Here is a 21,605-nt window from a genome sequence, read left to right as displayed (position 1 = left end):
CCGCCCTTCTGCCCACCCCTGGTCTGGCACCCCGGGAGCTGCTCACGAAGGCAGCCTCTTTCCTCCCGAGTGTAGGTGGGCCCAGAGCTCAGGCAGCTGTCACCCAGCCGAGCTGGAGGACCACCCCTCGGACCTCAGGAGATGAGACTCGGGGTCAGGAGCCCCGCGGGGCCCATCACAGCTTAGGGAGGACCGCAGGTGCAGCCGGCAGGAAGAGGAGGCCCCCCAGGGAGGGTGTGGGGAGCTGGCCTGGGGGTGCAGGAAGCTCTGGCCCAGCCAGTCCTCACCCACCCCAGCCCCAGGTCTCAGCCAGTGCTGGAGCTGGAACCAGCCACGGGGCCTTGGAATATCCCCTGGGGGTGGACCCCAGCCTGGGCAGGTGTGCAGGGCGAGTGACTCCTTCCATCTCTTAACAAAGAGTCACTACTGAGTGTTTACCACCACTAGGCATGCTGGGAGTGCGGCAAAGAGCAAAAGAAGCAAAAGTCGCTCCCCTCAAAGAGCTAACCTTCTGGGGAGAGACAGTGCCTACAGCCCCATGGGCGCAGGCTGGGAGACAGGCAGTGGGGCTCAGCCAGCCTGAGGTGGCTGGGAGGGCAGTGGGGTGTGGGGGGCTCTCTGAACAGTGCTCAGTGAGGGGAGGGCTTCCCTGGTGGGTCAGAAGTTAAAGAATTCACCCACCAAGCCAGAGACGCATGTCCAATCCCTGGTTTGGGAAGACCCTCTGCAGGAGGAAACGGCAACCCACTCCAGTATTATTGCCTGGAGAATCCCATGGACAGAGGAACTTGGCAGGCTACAGTCCACGGTGTCGCAAAGAGTCGGACAAAACTTGGTGACTAAACAACAACAGCAATGGTGAGGGGCAGGTGTCCCCAGGCAGAGGTGGAAGGGTGAGGGCACAGGCGGCCTCCTGGAGGGGGCGGGGACCCCAGGCAGCGGGGATCCAAGGGGGAGCAGGGCAGGGGGCTCTGGGTGGGCCTGGGGAGAGCAGCTTGGAAGAAAACTCAGGAAGCCAGGGAGGAAGGGGCCTCATGCATTGGAAAACACCCCCAACACACCAATGAACACGAAAGGAAAGTCAGCAGATCTGCGCACCAGGCTTTATGTGTTTCAAGATAAAACGCCAAACCCCTGAAGGCTTCCTGGGAATTAGAAATTACTTTTAAACACAAGAGTCTCAAATTTACCCACAAACCACAGCCTGGGAGTGACAGACACCACCTGGGGGAAAAGCACGGGGCCACAGGGTTCCACAGTCAGCCCAGCGGGCCCGTCTGTGCCCAAGGCAGCCGGCCATGGAGAGGTGTCCAGAAGCCACAGGATCCCACAGTCAGCCCAGCAGGCCGGTCTGTGCCCAAGGCAGCCAGCCATGGAGAGGCGTCCAGAAGCCACAGGATCCCACAGTCAGCCCTGCAGGGCCGTCTGTGCCCAAGGCAGCCAGCCATGGAGAGATGTCCAGAGGCCACATGGCTCCCACAGTCAGCCCAGCGAGCCCATCTGTACCCAAGGCAGCCGGCCGTGGAGAGGCGTCCAGAGGCCACGCGGCTCCCTGGGGAGCCAGCATGTCCTCCCCTGTTTCTCAGATGAGGAAACCAAGGCCCGGACAGGTCAAGGCGTGTGAAGGCCACGCGGCTCCCCCGGGCCTGCCCCCACGCCCGCAGCGCCCCCAGCACACCCTGCCCACTCCTCTCATCTCGCCCGCCTGTCTCCCTCCTGACCCACCTCCCGCCTCCTGCCTGAGCCTGCCCACTGTCTGTGACATCTTCCACGGCAGAAAGCAGGCTCCCAAGGACCGAAGTCGTTCCCTGTGTGCTTGCTGCTGCGGCCCGAACACCGAGGCAGCACCTGGCACACGGCGGTGCCTCTGAGCAGTCCTGACCTGTTTGGTAGTTAGAATAGGGAAAAGGAGTCCAGAATGGTGGTGGCCAAAAGACAAAGAAGGGAAAAGCCCATGAACATGGAACAAAGGAAGGTCAGCGGACCGGAGTGAGGACCTCAGGTAAAACATACAGCTGTCCTGGCTAGTGCAATTTACACAGGGCAGGTTCAGGGGAAGGAGACGAATCCATAAAAGGAGGAAGCCTAGAAGACTGGGAGCTTCTATTCTCTCCGCATCTTTTGGGTCAGCCCTCCCTCACGCATTCAGTTCAGTTCAGTTCAGTTCAGTCGCTCAGTCGTGTCCGACTCTCCGCGACCCCATGAATCACAGCACGCCAGGCCTCCCTGTCCATCACCAACTCCCGGAGTACACTCAAACTCATGTCCACAGAGTCGGTGATGCCATCCAGCCATCTCATTCTCCGTCGTCCCCTTCTCCTCCCGTCCCCCAACCTTTCCCAGCATCAGAGTCTTTTCCAGTGAGTCAGCTCGTCTCATGAGGTGGCCAAAGTATTGGAGTTTCAGCTTTAGCATCAGTCCCTCCAATGAACATCCAGGATTGATCTCCTCTAGAATGGACTGGTTGGATCTCCTTGCAGTATAAGGGACTCTCAAGAGTCTTCTCCAACACCACAGTTCAAAAGCATCGATTCTTCGGCGATCAGCTTTCTTCACAGTCCAACTCTCACATCCATACCTGACCACGGGAAAAACCATTGCCTTGACTAGACGGACCTTGGTCGGCAAAGTAATGTCTCTGCTTTTTAATATACCATCAAGGTTGGTCATAACTTTCCTTCCAAGGAGCAAGCGTCTTTTAATTTCATGGCTGCAATCAGCATCTGCAGTGATTTTGGAGCCCAAAAAAACAAAGTCTGACAGTGTTTCCACTGTTTTTCCATCTATTTCCCATGAAGTGATGGGACCAGATGCCATGATCTTTGTTTTCTGAATGTTGAGCTTCAAGCCAACCTTTTCACTCTCCTCTTTCACTTTCATCAAGAGGCTTTTGAGTTCCTCTTCACTTTCTGCCATAAGGGTAGTGTCATCTGCATATCTGAGGTTATTGATATTTCTCCCAGCAATCTTGATTCCAGCTTGTGCTTCTTCCAGCCCAGCGTTCCTCATGATGTACTCTGCATATAAGTTAAATAAGCAAGGTGACATAGAGGGTGTATTTTCCTTTGTTTGCCAAATAAATCTGAGCTGTATCACAGAGCTGTAACACCGGTCCGTCCGTTGCTTCAAATTTTTGCTGCAGGGAGAGATAACCGAGGAAATTACAAACTTCCCCGACACATACGGTGCCATGACTCGGATTTAACCCAGCTGAAACAACCTCAGCTCAGCTCCGGCGAGGCAGAGGCCAAACAGAGCAGAGGCCCAACTCGGCAAAAGCTCCCACAGTGGAAGTTGAAAGCGAGAAAAACCCAGCACAGGGGAAGTGACAAGAAGCCCAGGGTGCTGGAAATGGGGACAGCAAAAATGAACGCGCAGAAGCTGAGATGGCTCCGTCTCAGAGTCCAGAAGACCTCTGGTTGGGGTAGGAAGTTCTTGCTGCTATGGCTGGAAGGACATATGGCTAACAAAATCTTAATTCCTTTACAATCTCTCATTCCTTGTTTCCTCAAACCCCCGGCAAACGGGTGAGTGGCACTAGGTGCCCCAGGGTATCCCGAAGGCTCGGCTATCTGCTGTGCCTTGGTAGCGGTTGCCCAAGTGGGTGGAGGTTCTTCTGTCCTTGACCTCCTTTATGCCAAGGATCAGGCTAATGAAAACTGTGAGCACAGGTCAGGCATTTAGCAGATTTTCTGGCAAGTTATGAAGGGGATTCCTAGGCACCTTTTTCCCATTTCTTATTCCTCCCGTCCTTCAGCTCCTCTCTCCATTTATGCCACTGTTTACAAAGTATTGGGCAGGTCATCATCTTTCCATTTCCAAAAATTGTGCTTGAAACTGTTTACCTAAGATTGGGACTCAAACTCACATGTCAGGGACTCTGTGCTATGCTTAGTCATTCAGTTGTGTCCGACCGGGACTTGAGCCAGGCCAAAATCCATGGTGCTTGGTTTCAAGACCTAATGAAGCTCGGGTTCCTGATGTCTCATTTCAAAAAAAATTCCATGAGAGACCCAGCAATAGGTAAGAGGTGAATTTGTTCGGATTCAGAGATAAACACACTCCAAGACTGTGGGTCATCACAGAGGACCAGCGCGGTGGCCGTGGAATGTGGTGTGGTTAATTTTAGTGAGTTGGGTGATTTCATATGTTAATGAATGGAAGGATCATTCCAACAACAGGGGAACCACACACTCCTCGGTCTTTTGACAGTGCCTTGGAACTGTCCTGGCACCCCTGGGTGTGTCATTTAGCTTGAAGATTGAGGATCAAGATTTAGCTGAAATTGATTTGTCTGTCATCTTAGACCCATTTGATTTTAATCAGTTTATGTTATGCCCTTCAGTTCAATTCAGTCGCTCAGTCATGTTCGACTCTTTGCAACCCCAAGGACTGCAGCACGCCAGGCTTCCCTGTCCATCACCAACTCCTGAAGTTTACTCGAGCTCATATCCACTGAGTCAGTGATGCCATCCAACCATCTCATCCTCTGTCGTCCCCTTCTCCACCCGCCTTCAGTCTTTCCAAGCATCAGGGTCTTTTCCAATGAGTTAGTTCTTCGCATCAGGAGGCCAAAGTATTGGAGTTTCAGCTTCAACATCAGTCCTTCCAATGAATATTCAGGACTGATTTCCTTTAGGAGGGACTGGTTGGATCTCCTTGCAGTCTAAGGGACTCTCAAGAGTTTTATCCAACACCACAGTTCAAGAGCATCCATTTTTCAGCACTCAGTTTTCTTTTTAGTCCAACTCTAAAATCCATACATGACCACTGGAAAAACCATAGCCTTGACGAGACAGACCTTTGTTGACAAAGTAAACATCTCTGCTTTTTAATATGCTGTCTAGGTTGGTCATAACTTTCCTTCCAAGGAGTATGCGTCTTTTAATTTCATGGCTGCAGTCACCATCTACAGTGATTTTGAAGCCCAGAAAAATACAGTCTGTCACTGTTTCCACTGTTTCCCCATCTATTTGCCATGAAGTGATGGGACCGGATGCCATGATGTTAGTTTTCTGAATGCTGAGCTTTAAACCAACTTTGTCACTCTCCTCTTTCACTTTCATCAAGAGTTCTTTAGTTTTTCTTTGCTTTCTGCCATAAGGGTAGTGTTATCTGTGTATCTGAGGTTATTGATATTTCTCCTGGCAATCTTGATTCCAGCTTGTGCTTCCTCCAGCCCAGCGTTCCTCATGATGTACCCGGCACATAGGTTAAATAAGCAGTGTGACAATATGCAGCCTTGACGTGCTCCTTTTCCTATTTGGAACCAGTCTGCTGTTCCGTGTCCTTGGTCATTACTTCTGTTATTACCTACAGTGGGTCTATGACAATGAAATCTTTACCATTGGAGATACCCTAAGGTATTCTTATGGAGGACTAGGGGAGGAAATCAGTAACTTACAATCCCTCAGAGCAATAAGAGGACAAGGCTGATGGCTGTTTCACCAAGTTCCCAGTCTCAGGGCACAGGCTTGGATTGCTTTACATCATGGTATCTATTCCCACCCATGGTGGACAAACCAGCAATGAGTTAAGGTTACAACCCCTTAATCCTAACCAGCACTGGTCACGCTGGAGACCTTGGGGACACTCAACTCCAGTTCAGGGGTCCCAGGAAGTCAACATGATTCGAACTGCCCCGGGACCCAATTCTCAGGAGGCCAACCTCCCTCGACCTGCCCGGGGATTCAATCTCCAGGAGACTGTCACACCTCAGCCTGCCTGGGGATCTGCACCCTGACCCAGGGACACCTGGCTCTCAGGTTGCAACAGAACTGTGCAGGATAAGCTTTAAAAAGACTCACCCCTAAGGAAGTCCACCCATGGAATTAGAAGTAAGCCTATTGGCTGTGGGACTGTGCCCAGTCTCAGCAATAACTCAGGAATCCAACAAGAACCCCATTGCCTTTCTGGAAAGTCTAAAAGAGTCTCTCCAAAAGTTTACCAATCTGGACTTAGACCCTTATGAGACACAGGTGATTTTAAAGGACAAATTCTTGTCCTAATGTGCATCAGACATCAGGATAAAGTTCCAACTCTACCCACCGGTACTTCCACCTGGAGCCATAGTACGGCCCAGCTGAATGGTCGACCTTCTGGTTACTGCATTGCGAGGCCGTCTGACTTGGCTGGCTGGTCAACCCACCAGTCCCTGCACCCCGAGTCAGAGTGCGGCCTGGAACTGGTTGATCTGCCGGTTGCTGCACTGTGAGGCCGTCTGGTCAACCCGACAGTCCCTCCACCTGGTGGCACAGTTCAGCCCAGCCGGCTGGTCGACCCGCCGGCAGCTGCACCGGGAGGCCGAGTTGGGCCCGGGAGCACAAGCCGGCGGCCACGGGACAGAGGGGACCAGGGCAGCAGACGGAGCGGGGTGCGGGGGGAGGTTGGGGCTCGCAAAGGCGCCCTGACCATGACCCTGACCCTGAACCTAACACTAACCCCATGAAAAGTATGTAAAGGCAAAATAATAGGGTACTGAATGAGGAACTCCCCAGGATGGTGGGTTCCCAATATGCTGCTGGAGGTCAGTGGAGAAATGAACCCATAAAGAACGATGGGATGGAGTCGAAGCAAAAATAAAGCCCAGCTATGGATGTGACTGGTGATAGAAGCAAGGTCCGATGCTGTAAAGAGCAATATTGCATAGGAACCTGGAATGTTAGGTCCATGAATCAAGGCAAATTGGAAGTGGTCAAACAGGAGATGGCAAGAGTGAACATCGACATTATAGGAAATCAGTGAACTAAAATGGACTGGAATGGGTGAATTTAACACAGATGACCATTATATCTACTACTGTGGGCAGGAATCCCTTAGAAGAAATGGAGTAGCCATCATGGTCAACCAAAGAGTCTGAAATGCAGTACTTGGATGCAATCTCAAAAACGACAGAATGATCTCTGTTCGTTTCCAAGGCAAACCATTCACTATTACAGTAATCCAAGCCATGCCCCAACCAATAATACTGAAGAAGCCAAATTTGAAAGATTCTATGAAGACCGATAAGACCTTTTAGAACTAACACCCAAAACAGATGTCCTTTTCATTATAGGGGATTGGAATGCAAAAGTAGGAAATCAAGAAACACCTGGAGTAACAGGCAAATTTGGCCTTGGAGCACGGAATGAAGCAGGGCAAAGGCTAAAAGAGTTTTGCAAAGAGAATGCACTGGTCATAGCAAACACCCTCTTTCAACAACACAAGAGAAGACTCTACACATGGACATCACCAGATGGTCAACACTGAAATCAAATTGATTATATTCTTTGCAGCCAAAGATGGAGAAGCTCTATACAGTTAGCAAGAAAAAAAAGACCAGAAGCTGACTGTGGCTCAGAGCATGAACTCCTTATTGCCAAATTCAGATTTAAATGGAAGAAAGTAGGGAAAACCACTAGACCATTAAGGTATGAACTAAATTAAATCCCTTATGATTATACAGTGGAAGTGAGAAATAGATTGAAGGAACTAGATCTGATTGATAGAGTGTCTGATGAACTATGGATAGAGGTTCGTGACATTGTACAGGAGACAAGGACCAAGACCATCCCCATGGGAAAGAAATACAAAAAAGCAAAATGGCTGTCTGAGGAGGCCTTACAAATAGCTGGGAAAAGAAGAGAAGCGAAAAGCAAAGGAGAAAAGGAAAGCTATAAGCATCTGAATGCAGAGTTCCAAAGAATAGCAAGGAGAGATCAGAAAGCCTTCCTCGGCGATCAGTGCAAAGAAATAGAGAGAAACAATAGAATGCGAAAGACTAGAGATCTCTTCAAGAAAATTAGAGATACCAAGGGAACATTTCATGTAAAGATGGGCTCGATAAAGGACAGAAATGCTATGGACCTAACAGAAGCAGAAGATATTAAGAAGAGGTGGCAGGAATACACAGAAGAACTGTACAAAAAAGATCTTCAGGACCAAGATAATCACGATGGTGTGATCACTCACCTAGAGCCAGACATCTTGGAATGTGAAGTCAAGTGGGCCTTAGAAAGCATCACTACCAACAAAGCTAGTGGAGGTGATGGAATTCCAGTTGAGCTATTTCAGATCCTGAAAGATGATGCTGTGAAAATGCTGCACTCAATATGCCAGCAAATTTGGAAAACTCAGCAGTGGCCACAGGACTGGAAAATGTCAGTTTTCATTCCAATCCCAAAGAAAGGCAATGCCAAAGAATGCTCAAACTACCGCACAATTGCACTCATCTCACACACTAGTAAAGTCATGCTCAAAATTCTCCAAGCCAGGCTTCAGCAATACGTGAACCGAGAACTTCCAGATGTTCAAGCTGGTTTTAGAAAAGGCTGGGGAACGAGAGATCAAATTGCCAACCTCCGCTGGATCATTGAACAAGCAAGACAGTTCCAGAAAAACATCTATTTCTGCTTCATTGACTATGCCAAAGCCTTTGACTGTGTGGATCACAATAAACTGTGGAAAACTCTGAAAGAGACGGGAATACCAGACCACCTGACCTGCCTCTTGAGAAACCTGTATGCAGGTCAGGAACCAACAGTTACAACTGGACATGGAAAAACAGACTGGTTCCAAATAGGAAAAAGAGTATGTCAAGGCTGTATATTTTCACCCTGCTTATTTACCTTATATGCAGAGAACATCATGAGGACCGCTGGGCTGGAAGAAGCACAAGCTGGAATCAAGATTGCTGGGGAAAATATGAATAACCTTAGATATGCAGATGACACCATCCTTATGGCAGAAAGTGAAGAGGAAGTCGAAAGCATCTTGATGAAAGTGAAAGAGGAGAGTGAAAAGTTTGGTTTGAAGCTCAAAATTCAGAAAACTAAGATCATGGCATCTGGTCCCATCACTTCAAGGGAAGTGGATGGGGAAATGGAAACAGTGTCAGACTTAATGTTTTGGGGGCTCCAAAATCACTGCGGATGCTGATTGCACCCATGAAATTAAAAGACGCTTACTCCTTGGAAGGAAAGTTATGACCAACCTAGATAGTATATTAAAAAGCAGAGACATTACTTTGCCAACAAAGGTCCATCTAGTCAAGGCTATGGTTTTTCCCGTGGTCATGTATGGAAGTGAGAGTTGGACTGTGAAGAAAGCTGATCACCGAAAAATTGATGCCTTTGAACTGTGGTGTTGGAGAAGACTCTTGAGAGTCCCTTGGACTGCAAGGAGATCCAGCCAGTCCATTCTAAAGGAGATCAATCCTGGGTGTTCATTGCAAGGACTGATGCTAAAGCTGAAACTCCAATATTTTGGACACATCATGAGAAGAGTTGACTCAGTGGAGAAGACTCTGATGTTAGGAGGGATTGGGGGCGGGAGGAGAAGGGTACGACAGAGAATGAGATGGCTGGATGGCATCACTGACTTGATGGACATGAGTTTGAGCGAACTCCGGGAATTGGTGATGGACAAGGAGGCCTGGCGTGCTGTGATTCATGGGGTCGCAAAGAGTCAGACAAGACTGAGCGACTGAACTGAACTGAACAGAACCACACAGTGCATGCCAGCGAGTTATCACACACTGTCTGAGTTCTTACAACACGTGCTACTTTCCTGGTTTCCCAGATTAATTCCTTGGAGTAGGACATTTGGAACAGTCCAGGCAGGATGAAGAGAGGATCGTCCTCAAGGCAGAGTTGGCCTTGGCAAAGGCTAGGCAAGTCCCTCTTCATGTCTGCTCCTGCCCTGGAGTTCCAATTGCCAGATGGGGTATGACTCGGTCTAAGTCTTTCCAGGCAAGAATGCCAGGTGATCTGCCCTCTCATGGCATTCTCCAACCCTCCACTCTCTTGAAAGAGGCTGGCATGGAGAAAATCTTGGAGCATCTGATCAAGTCAGAGGACCCACAGGGGCCATCCCCAAGTCAGCCCCACACTGAACACCAAATCCGATCCCAAAACACCACCTCTCTACACCTATGCTAAACCGAATTTCAGAGATAGAGTTTCAGGTGAAGTAGAAAAGCATAGCTTTACTGCTTTGCTAGCAAAGACGGACACAGAAAACTCGTGCCCTCAAAAACTGCCCCAAAGCAGGAGGATTTGTTTAGGAGTTTTATACCTATGGGCTTCCTTGGTAGCTCAGCTGGTAAATAATCTGCATGTAACGCAGGAGACCCTGGTTCAATTCTTGGGTTGGGAAGACTCCCTGGAGAAGGGATAGGCTACCCACTTTAGTATTCTTGGGCTTCCCTGGTGGCTCAGCTGGTACAGAATCCACCTGCAATGCAGGAGACCTGGGTTTGATCTCCTGGTTAGGAAGATCCCCTGGAGAAGGGAATGGCTACCCACTCCAGTGTTGTGGTCTGGAGAATTCCATGGACTATACAGTCCATGGGATCACAAAGAGTCGGACTAAGCGACTTTTACTTTATAGCAATGGTTAAAGGGCAGAGTTGTTGTATGGATTAGGGTGTGTACAGGGCCTGAACTCCCTTCATCGGACCTCAGGTGGTCTCTTGGTGAAATTCTCTGGAATAAAGAATGCTACAATTTTCCATTTTGACTGAGCGGATGTTTAGTTGGGTAAAAAGTTCAGAGATATTTTTATGTGTATCCCTTTGGACAGAAACAGGACCCTGACCCAAGACAAAATACTCTTTCTTGAGTGTTCTTTCCTTCTCTCTGCATCCCCTCCCTTCCCTGATTACCACCTCTTCCAATCTGCCCTTTGGAGCTCAGGGTAGGTCATGGAGCTGGGAATCTATTCCCAACAGAGAAACAGGAGACATGGGAAAGGCTTCTGGGCTCTGGAGCCTCACAGGGTCCAGCTCAAATTCACTACCAGGCCCTGACCCTACACTAACTATGGCCCTGAGCTATTCATGATGACCTGAGCTTTTCCAGTCTGTCCTCTTAACTCTCTCCCTAACTAAGGCCATGATGCTGGCTGTAACGAACACTCTGAAAATGTCCCTGGGACAAATGGTCTAAAGTGTCTTTTACTAAGATCTTCAAGTTTTCTCTGAGGCTCTGACACTCTCCCTAATTAAGCCCTTAACTCTGTATTTAAGTGACGGCCTGATGCACTCCTGATGCACTCCCTCACTTCAAGGCACTAAGGCCTTGAAGAAGTCTCTTCTTGAGGAACTGATACTGTCTGTAACCAATTTTCTGACTCTTTCACTAACATCCTCATTTTGCCTCTAAATAACACCCTGAGACTCATCCTAATTCCCTGATGGTGGAATTCCATCACAACTGCACTCATCTCACATGCTAGCAAAATAATCCTCAAAATTCTCGAAGCCAGGCTTCAACAGTACGTGAACCATGAATGTCTAGATGTTCAAGCTGAAATTGGAAAAGGTAGAGAAACCAGAGATCAAATTGCCAACATCTGTTGGATCATCAAAAAAGAGAATTCCAGAAAAATATCTACTTCTGCTTTATTGACTACACCAATGCCTTTGACTGTGTGGATCACAACAAACTGTGGAAAATTCTTAAACAGATGGGACTACCAGAGCACTTGACCTGCCTCCTGAGAAATCTGTATGCAGGTCAAGAATCAACAGTTAGAACTGGACATGGAACAACAGACTGGTTCCAAATCAGGAAAGGAGTATGTCAAGGTTGTATATCGTCACCCGGCCAATTTAACTTCTATGCAGAGTACATCATGCAAAATGCCAGGCTTGATGAAGTACAAGCTGGAATCAAGATTGCTGGGAGAAATAACAACAACCTTGGATACACAACGACACCAGCCTTATGGCAGAAAGCAAAGAAGAACTAAAGACCCTCTTGATGAATGTGAAAGAGGAGTGTGAAAAAGTTGGCTTAAAACTCAACATTCAGAAAAATAAGATCATGGCATCTGGTACCATCACTTCATGGCAAATACATGGGGAAACAATGGAAATAGTGAGAGACTTTATTTTCTTGGGCTCCAAAATCACTGCACATGGTGACTGCAGCCATGAAATTCAAAGACACTTGCTCCTTGGAAGAAAGCTATGACCAAACAAGACAGAATATTAAAAAGCCGAGATATTACTCTGTTGACCAAGGACCATCTAGTCAAAGCTATGGCTTTTCCAGCAGTCATGTATGGATGTGAGAATTGGACTATAAAGAAAACTGAGCGCTGAAAAATTGATGCTTTTGAACTGTGGTGCTGGAGAAGAGTCTTGAGAGTCCTTTGGACTGCAAGGAGATCCAATCAGTCCATCGTAAAGGAAATCAGTCCTGAATAGTCACTGGAAGGGCAGATGCTGAAGCTGAAACTCCAATACTTTCGCCACCTGTTGCAAAGAACTGACTCATTTGAAAAGACCCTGATGCTGGGAAAGATCGAAGGCAGGAGGACAAGGGGATGATAGAGGGTGAGATGGTTGGATGGCATCACTGACTTGATGGACATGAGTTTGAGCAAGCTCTGGGAATTGGTAATGAACAGGGAAGCCTGGCCTGCTGCAGTCCATGGGGTCACAAAGTGGTGGACACGACTGAGCGTCTGAACTGAACTGAAGCTCTTCCTAACTAAGGACTTGATGATGACTCTACCTAAGGCCCAGACACTGTCATTAATAACCTAATTCTTGCCCTATATAACATCCTAATTGTGGCCCTAACTCATGACCTGAGAATGGTCTTATTTCTCTGATCCTATTCCTTTGTAAGGTCAAGAACCTCCTCTTTACAAAGGCCCTGACACTGTCAATAATAATGACCTGACTTTTCCCCTAAGTAACATCCTGATTTTGTCACTAACTAATGCCCTGACACTGGTTCTAACAGCCCTGACGCTGGTCCTATTGAAAGCCCTGAGATATCCATAAGAAACAACCTTGCCTGAACAATTGACACTGTCCCTACCTTAGGTCTTTGTCCTTTATAGTCTATGCTGTCACTAAATAGCCCTGAATATGTCCCTAATAAAGTCTCCAAAGTGTCCCTAATGAAAAGCCTTAACTGACTCTTGCTAAGGCCATCAAGTTATCTCTGAGATCCTGACACTGTCTCTAAGGCCCTGATGCTGGCTCTAACGAATGGTCTGACGTTGACCCTTACTAAGTCCTTGCCCAGGAGTTGTCCCAGGCTGCTGGACAGCTTTCTGTTTCCCTCATCTCTCGCCAGCTGCCTGTCATTGGCCAGTCGAAGATTCTGTGATGCAGTGGTCCCACATAGAATGTGCCTGAGGAGGCTTACCTACTGGAGGATGGTCATGGCCATGCCACCTCCAAGGGACAGTGGCTCAGAGTGGGAATCTCTCAGCCAGTATCTGACCTCAGGTTCTGTGTCCCTATGGGCTTCCCTTGTGGCTCAGCTGGTAAAGAATCTGCCTGCAATGCGGGAGACCTGGGTTCGATCCCTGGGTTGGGAAGATCCCCTGGAGAAGGGAAAGGCTACCCACTCCAGTATTCTGGCCTGGAGAATTCCATGGACTATCCATGGAGTCGCAAAGAGTCGGACACGACTGAGTGACATTCATGGGTTGTAAAACCCTTGAAGTTACTTCACTAACATTTTTTAATGGATCGCCCCCTTGGCATATTTATAAGATAAATTTTGACTGAATTAAAATTCAGGAACAACATTATTAGAATGAGCAGAACGACAAAGGATGCCCCCAGTGATCTATTACTTGGAGGGTTTTACAGTTCTCATGAGAAAACACTCACTCTCGTCACCCTCATGGCATCAGCACGAGGTAGGAATCATCTGCATTCTTTATTTACCCCTATGAATCTTTCAGAACCTGTCTTTCAGGAGAAATCTCTGGGCTCTTCAGGAACTGTGAGTGGCGATGTCAGGTAACTCTGAGACAGAAAAGCAAGAGAAAAAGAGAGGGTGAAGAGATGAGACTTCTTGATGGATAAGCAGGGGCGTCCACGTTCAGACTCAACCTGCGAGTCTGAGTTAGTATCCAGTGAAAGCAAGGACCACCAGGACCTCCACCACTGGCCTCGTCACCCGGTGCGGGGACTGGAGACACTCGAACTGCCCTGGCCACTTTCAGAGAGAGGAAGAAGGTGGGAGAACACCACGGGGGCCACACTGGAAAAGGTCACTGCTATGAAGTAAGATGCACTTTTCAAGAAAGTGAAGGATGATCCCTTGGTTCTCAAAGACTTGCAAAGATTCTGTGTTCTTCTGGAGACGTGTTGAAGCCTCCAGTCTTTGAGGGCAGTGATGAGAAGGAGTGGGGCTCAAAACCATCCAGCACTCACTCCTCGAGTGCTGAGGATGACCAGTGTCCAGCCCAAGGGTGCTGTGGGGCCTGAAACCCCCTTGTCACCTGGGATGGGAGGGGCCCCATGGGCACCCCACTGGGCCAGCGGGGTCTCAGCTTGTAGGCTACAGACCTTTATCAGGTACAATATCTGCAAACATCTTGTGCCATTTTGGATGGCGGATCCTTTCCCTGACTCCGTTTGTGCACAACTTCTGTTGTGAAGAAGTCTGATTTGTCTCTTTCGTCCTCTGTTGTTTGTGGTTTTGGTAGCAGATCTAAGAATTCATGGCCAAATCCAAAGTCATGAAGTTTTTCTCATGTATTCTTCCATGGGGTGTGTAATTCTGGTTCTTACATCCAGGCCTTTGATCCATTTTGAGTTGATTTTGTATAGTGAGGGAAGTAGGGGTCCAACTTTGTTCTTTTGCATGTGGGATCTGGTTGTCCCAGCACCTGGACTAATTGTTGGGGGAAAATATTTGCAAATGATGCCACCAAAAAGGTCTGATTTCCAAAATACACAAACAACACATGCATCTCAAAAAAAAAAAAATTTTAAAGGGCAGGCCTAAATAGGCATTTCTCCAAAGAAGACATATAGATGATCACAGGCACATAAAAAGACACTTCACACTGCTCATCATTAAAGCAATGCCAATCAAAACCACAGTGAGGTATCGCCTCATAGTTGTCAGAATGGCATCGACAAAATATCTACAAATAACAAATGCTGGTGAGCGGGTGGAGAAAACGCAATCTCCCACACTGTGGGTAGGAACTGATGAAGCCACTGTGGAAAACAGTATGGAGGATCCTCAAAAAACTAAAAAGTTGCCATATGAATTAGCAATCCCACTCCTGGGCATATATCCAGACAAAGCTATAATTCGAAAAGACACATTCACCACTCTGTTCATAGCAGCACTATTCACAACAGCAAAGATGTGAAATCAAGCTACCTGTCCAACAACTGACGAATGGATAAAGACGTGTGTGTGTGGCTGTGGTGTGTGTGTGTCTATATATACACACACACAGTCCATGGGGTCGCAAAGAGTCGGACACGACTGAGCGACTCCACTTCACTTCATATATATATTTAAGTATCTCCCATGCACACACGAGGTACACACATTATTAAACTTGTTTGTGCAGCTACATGAAAGTAATTAATATCACAAAACTGCAAACTTAAAATGAATTAAATGCCTAATGTCACGTTTTGTATTTTTAATGACAATGAGAAAAAAAGTGCAGTGGTCATAATTGTTACAACATAAATGAATATTAAAAACATCCTTAGTGAGAAAAGTCATACCATAAAAGGCTACCCAGATCCCATACTCATCTTGTCTGTTTAAATCCATCAAGGCTGTCCTAATAAGGGGGAAACTCAGTACTGGTTCCAGGAAAAGAAAACTGGATCAGGATGGATAAAGGTTTCTTCACACAGTTGGGGCAGCAGGTGAAAGTGGAAGTGGGCCTGTATATTAAACTATGACACAGAACTCACGATTTCCTCATGGGGGGCTAGGTGTTGGTTCCTCAGGAGAGTGTCACTGTTTTGGGTAAAACACACTGAACATTTTGTGTGAATTTGCAAATATGAGTACTTTTTGCCATTATTAAAAGCTTTCTGTACATTTTAAAATTAGTGGAAAGTGAGTTACTTTTCAAAACAACCACGACAATACCATTCAAGAAATCAGGTTAGACAGGCATCAGGCTTTGTTATAGAGGCCAAGACTTAACCAGACAAAGTTCAACCAAAGTTGCGACATTTATCTCCCTTATAGGAGTTTATATGGTATTAGTATTAAGAGGCATTGTGGGAAAAGGGTGTTCAGTTCAGTTCAGTTGCTCAGTTGTGTCTGACTCTTTGAGACCCCATGAATCACACAGCACACCAGGCCTCCCTGTCCATCACCAACTCCCAGAGTTCACTCAAACTCATGTCCATCGAGTCGGTGATGCCATCCAGCCATCTCATTCTCTGTCGTCCCCTTCTCCTCCCGCCCCCAATCCCTCCCAGCATCAGAGTCTTTTCCATCGAGTCAACTCTTCGCATGAGGTGGCCAAAGTATTGGAGTTTCAGCTCCAGCATCAGTCCTTCCAATGAACACCCAGGATTGATCTCCTTTAGAATGGACTGGTTGGATCTCCTTGCAGTCCAAGGGACTATCAAGAGTCTTCTCCAGCACCACAGTTCAAAAGCATCAATTCTTCTCCGCTCACCTTTCTTCACAGTCCAACTCTCACATCCATACATGACCACGGGAAAAACCATAGCCTTGACTAGTAGCCACTAAGTCGTGGGTCCTGTGGATGATCTGGATTGTAGGAGAAACAGTGAGATTTTAGTTTCACAATCTTTTACATTATTTAAAAGATAAATTCAGCACAAAAAATGGAATACACACCAATCAATTTTGTTTCTATAAATGAATAACAAACTATCAAAAAGAATAAGAAAACAATCCCACTCACAATTCAAGAAAAAAAACTATCTAGGAATAAATTTAACTAAAGACATAAAAGACCTATAATCAGAAAACGATAGGGCATTGTTAAAGACATTGAAAACAGAAAAGAAAAATATCCTATGCTAGTGCATGAGGAAAAATATTTTTAAAATATTTTCTACTGAGCCCAGGAAGCCAGGTTTCTTACCACTGGAGTTGGAAGTTACAGGCAGACAAAGGGAGAAGGTTACAATAGCTGTGTCTTAACAGATCAGGTTGGAGACATAATTATAAACTATCTTTAGCTTAATACAGAAACACATAGCTCTCTGTGAAAATCTTCATAAGTGTGTGTGTGCATAGTCTGCGATACATGCATATGTATTTTCATGCATTGTCTACTGAGAATAGTAAGTTCCCACATGCAAATTTTTATTACCATTCTCTAATAAAAAGGATGGAGAAGGCAATGGCAAGCCACTCCAGTACTCTTGCCTGGAGAATCCCATGGATGGAGGAGCCTGGTGGGCTGCAGTCCATGGGGTCGCTAGGGGTCGGTCACGACTGAGCGACTTCACTTTCACACATTGGAGAAGGAAATGGCAACCCACTCCAGTGTTCTTGCCTGGAGAATCCCAGGGACAGGGGAGCCTTGTGGGCTTCCGTCTATGGGGTCACACAGAGTCGGACACGACTGAAGTGACTTAGCAGTAGCAGTAGCAGCAATAAAAAGGAACAAGGGCTCTTTAAACATGTGGCTGATACTGGGATTGAGACAGTAAATATGTAAAGCAAGATAATCTTAAAATATGAGAAAGAAGTACCAAAAAACCCCACAAAAGCTGAATTATGTAAAATAAAAACAGGAGAGCATGGAAAAAGCTCTGAATAGCCAAAGCAAGAATAAACTAATCAGTCTAATAACGTAGTGTTGGACTACAACAAAAAGTTTAAAATAATTGTCATGTGTCCAAACTGGTTTCAAAAAAAAGTTACATAGGTTTTATGAGTAGTATTGAATAAAAATCTCTATGCAGAAAGAGTCTAAACAATTGATACAGACACTCAGCTGTCCATCAAGTATGTGAAGCTAACTTCCCTCTCCTCAAGTGTGGGTATTGCATTGTGACTTCCTCCTTAATAAGGCACACAGGATGGACATGGGGAGATCAACAATAAAGACAAATAACAAATGTTGGCAAAAATGTACAGAAATTGGAACTCAAACTTGACTTGTGGAGATGTAAAATGGTGCAATCAATGGGTGTAAAACTTCAGCATTTTCTCAAAAATATAGAAATGTAATTATCATGTTTTGGAAGCTCCACTCCTAGACATATATACAAAGAATTTAAAACAGGTGTTCAAACATAAAGTTGTACACCAGTATTCATAGAAGCACTGTTCTCAACAGTCCAAGGTAAAAACAATGAAAATGTCCACCAACAGGTGAGTGAAGAAGCAAAATAAGGTAGATCCATCCATAAGATGCATTACTCTGCCATAGAAAGGCATATAGTAATATACGCCATATAGTAAAATAGAGCCACAGCTGCAGAAAACAGTAGGGGGCTCCTCAAAAACAAACACAGAGTTAACATAGAATCCATCAATTTCGGTCTAGGAAATACACCCAAAATTTTTAAAACCAAGAACGGGAACAGATATTCGTATCCCATATTCATAGCAGCATTATTCACAGTAGCCAAAAGGTGGAAGCAACACAGCATTCAACAGATGAATGGATAAGCCCAGTGTAGTATATACACAATGGAAAATGATTCAACCTTTAAAAACAAGATAACTCTCACACATGCTGTAATGTGAATGAACCTTCAGGTCATTATGTGAAGTGAAACAAGGCCGACACAAAAGGAAAAATGTCCCATGATTCCACTAGTACGAGATACCCATATAAGACAAACTCCAAGTAGAATAAGGTAGCCAGGGATTCAGGGTGGTGAGTGTTTAATGGTTACAGTGTCACTTCAGAAAAGGAAAAGATTTTGGAGATAAATGGTGAGGATACTTTTACAACGTAAGTGCAGTTAATGCTATAGAAGCGCATACTTAAAATGACTCAAATGATAAATATTATATGTTTGTAATCACAATTAAAAAATGATACAAGTTACAACATGGAAAAGCACTGAAAACATCCTCAGTGAAAGAAGCCAAACAGAAAAAGCCATGCAGATCGTAGTCATCTTGTCACTTTAAATCCACGAAAGTTTTTGACATAAGGGAAAGCCCCAGTGGTGGTCACAGAAAAAGAAAAGTGCATTAGAATGGAGAAAGACATCTGCACAAAGTTTGGGCAGCTGATGCAAGCTGAAGTGGTCCGATGGATAGGATTGTGAGAGGGTAAATGGCAGGAAGGCCAGGGGTCTCCAAACGGAGGAAATAGCCAGCAAGCCTCAGACATTTTTATCTCTCTTAAGCGGCAGGAGGAAACAAACTAGTGATATTTTTTTCTTCTCTATACAAATTTAAAAGAAAGTTTCTCTTAAAATACTGTGTTGCCATAATGGCACCTGATTTCACCTGAAGCTAACTATTCTCAAATCTTGAGTTAACCAATGCACTTTTCTTATGGAAATGTTGGTCTTAAGCTATGTTAATGTACTACGCATTTGCCCCAGACTCTATCTTCAAGTCGGTTCCCGCCAAATGGCTCAGAACCTACTTGACAAACCAGTATGTTATACTCAGATATTGTTCCCTTAATCTATGTAAAACTAAACTATTTGTATGGTAATCTGCCCTTCTATAAGATTTCACGTTAGTCATTTTATGGCCCAAGTTGAATCATCCGGTGTCAAAATTATCCCAAAATGCATCTTATGGGTGAGGAGCCTGGTGCCATTCTGAGCCTTAAGACATTCCTTTCATTAACAGACTGCTAGTGACTATATAACATCCAGCTGAAGACTATCAGGGGGGTACTCTTTCTGCCCCCTTCTGACGTCTATGTTAGAAGCTTTCTCTATCTCCTTTATACTTAATAAAACTTTATTATATAAAAGCTCTGAGCGATCAAGCCTCGTCTCTGGCCCCAGATTGAATTCTTCTCCGGAGGCCAAGATCCCAGTGTCTTTGTGTCATTCCGCAACAACCTTTCATCTTGGGGGCTCATCCGGGATTCTTCAGGACAAGGTAAGGATGCTTGGAGCGCTAGTTCTTTGCTCTCCCTAGCGGACACGTTTTCTGCTGTACTGTACTAACTCTACGGTGTGCTTGCGTGAATGAATGACATGCCCTGCGTGAAGCAAGTGAGGACCCCTGCTCTGCGGTTCCACGGTGATCTCATATGGCTTATGGCAGAAACCTGTCGGGGGGTTTATACCGACCTGCCCATGCCAAGAGGCACCCTATGTGTCCTTTGGGGAACTGACCAGAAATGGGCAAAGCGTGTGGACCGAACTCTCCTTTCTCGGTCAAACTTTTCGGTCTCTCTGAACATTTCATAACTCCTTGGGAATTAGAAGTACTAACCTAATCTATTGAATGATAGACTTTCAAGGGACTTGTGATCTATGCTGTAACTGTGTACTGTGACATAGGTCCCAAACTTGGATTGGTAGTAAGGAAAGCGCCTAGCCTCGCTAAGAATCAAAAGTTCAGAAGGTAGATGGAGCTCTAGCTACAAGAACATCTCTGAGATTAAAGGTTACTCAGATTGGGACTGCAATGGGTTTTTTCCTTTGGTAGCGCGGGCTCTTAGCGGACCAGAGAAGGCTCTTATGCTGGTGTGGTGACGCTTGGAAGGAACATCTCAATTTAATGTTCGTATTGGTCTTACTGTGGTCAGGAATATACTCAGGGTTGTGCACAGGCACTCGGTGACGAATGTTTCCCCAGCGGTCTTAGCCTGGGAGGCATTCTGGAAGGTTACTCTGATTACACCCCGGGTGGCATCAGAGGCAAAGAAGGTTAATGGCGAAGAGCTGGACGTCAGTCACGGATGCCATCAGGTCTACCCCTGGTACATCCCCACCCCATCTCGGTGGTAGAACCAGGAGGGACGAGTACGGCGCCTGCGTCCATAAGGGACAGATTAAGTTCGACCAGGGAAGAATAGCTTTGGTGTAAAATCTGTATACACCCCCATCTAGAGCAGGGAGGGACACCTCCAGTAGAAAGAGGGCACTGGTCGCTTTCTTTCTCTCTTACAGATGGGCGCCAACAATTTCAGCCTCACTCCTTTGAAGTGTATCCTGAAAAACTGGGATAGATTTGATCCCCAGGGCTTAAAGAAGACACACCTGGTCTTCCTATGTGATACTGCATGGCCACGGTATCCACTGGAGGATGGTGAACGGTGGCCAGTTGGAGGTTCTCTTAAGTATAATACTGTTTTACAGTTAGACCTGTAAAGTCCAAGGGACAAGTGATCTTAAAGGACAGATTTCTCACTCAGTCGGCTCCAGAGATCCGCCATAAGCTATTAAAACGGGCGTATGGACCAAACCAGTCTTTAGATACTCTGTTACAACTGGCTCAGACAGTCTATTAAGGTAAGGAATATGAGGAAAAGAAAGAAAGGCAGAAAAAGAAAGGAGAAGGCGGAAGCCTTCTCAATGGCTATGAAAAATGTTCTTAAACAGCCCGAGAAAAACGCCCAGAGGGACCCAGGTGAGAAGGGATGGACCTGCTATTACTGTGGAAAGGAGGGGCACCTCAAGCGGGATTGCCCTCAGGCATCTAAGCCGCCCCTGGCACCATGTTCCATCTGCAAAGGACCACACTGGAAGAGAGACTGCCCCCAGAGGCGTAGGTCTCCGGGGTCAGACTCTCAAGACAATCAGGACTGAAGGTGCCCGGGGTCCCCACACAAGCTCCCGTCCCAATTACAACTGAGGAACCCCGGGTATTAATAACTGTGGGGGGGACAATCCGTCGATTTCCTTTTAGACACTGAGGCAACTTGCTCCGTGCTTACTGAAGCCCCTGGCCCACTTTCTTCCTGAT

At 46.3% G+C, this 21,605-nt stretch overlaps 1 long non-coding RNA gene across 1 annotated transcript in view; it reads right to left on the bottom strand.

Moving 5' to 3' along the window:
- Positions 1-12,543: 12,543 nt before the first annotated feature.
- Positions 12,544-21,605, bottom strand: part of LOC148773594 (uncharacterized) — a 46,354-nt gene continuing 37,292 nt past the window's right edge. Inside the window, exon 4 of the long non-coding RNA XR_016036693.1 lies at positions 12,544-16,502. This is a non-coding gene — a long non-coding RNA (uncharacterized LOC148773594). The remainder of the gene's footprint in view (positions 16,503-21,605) is intronic.

The sequence above is a fragment of the Moschus berezovskii genome, chromosome 28 (genome assembly GCF_049115385.1).
Source record: "Moschus berezovskii isolate FMDL1 chromosome 28, NW_MosBer_1.0, whole genome shotgun sequence".
Classification (NCBI taxonomy): Eukaryota; Metazoa; Chordata; class Mammalia; order Artiodactyla; family Moschidae; genus Moschus; species Moschus berezovskii.
The sequence above is the reverse complement of the archived record's forward strand: the minus strand, read 5'-3'. Positions and strand labels throughout refer to the sequence as shown.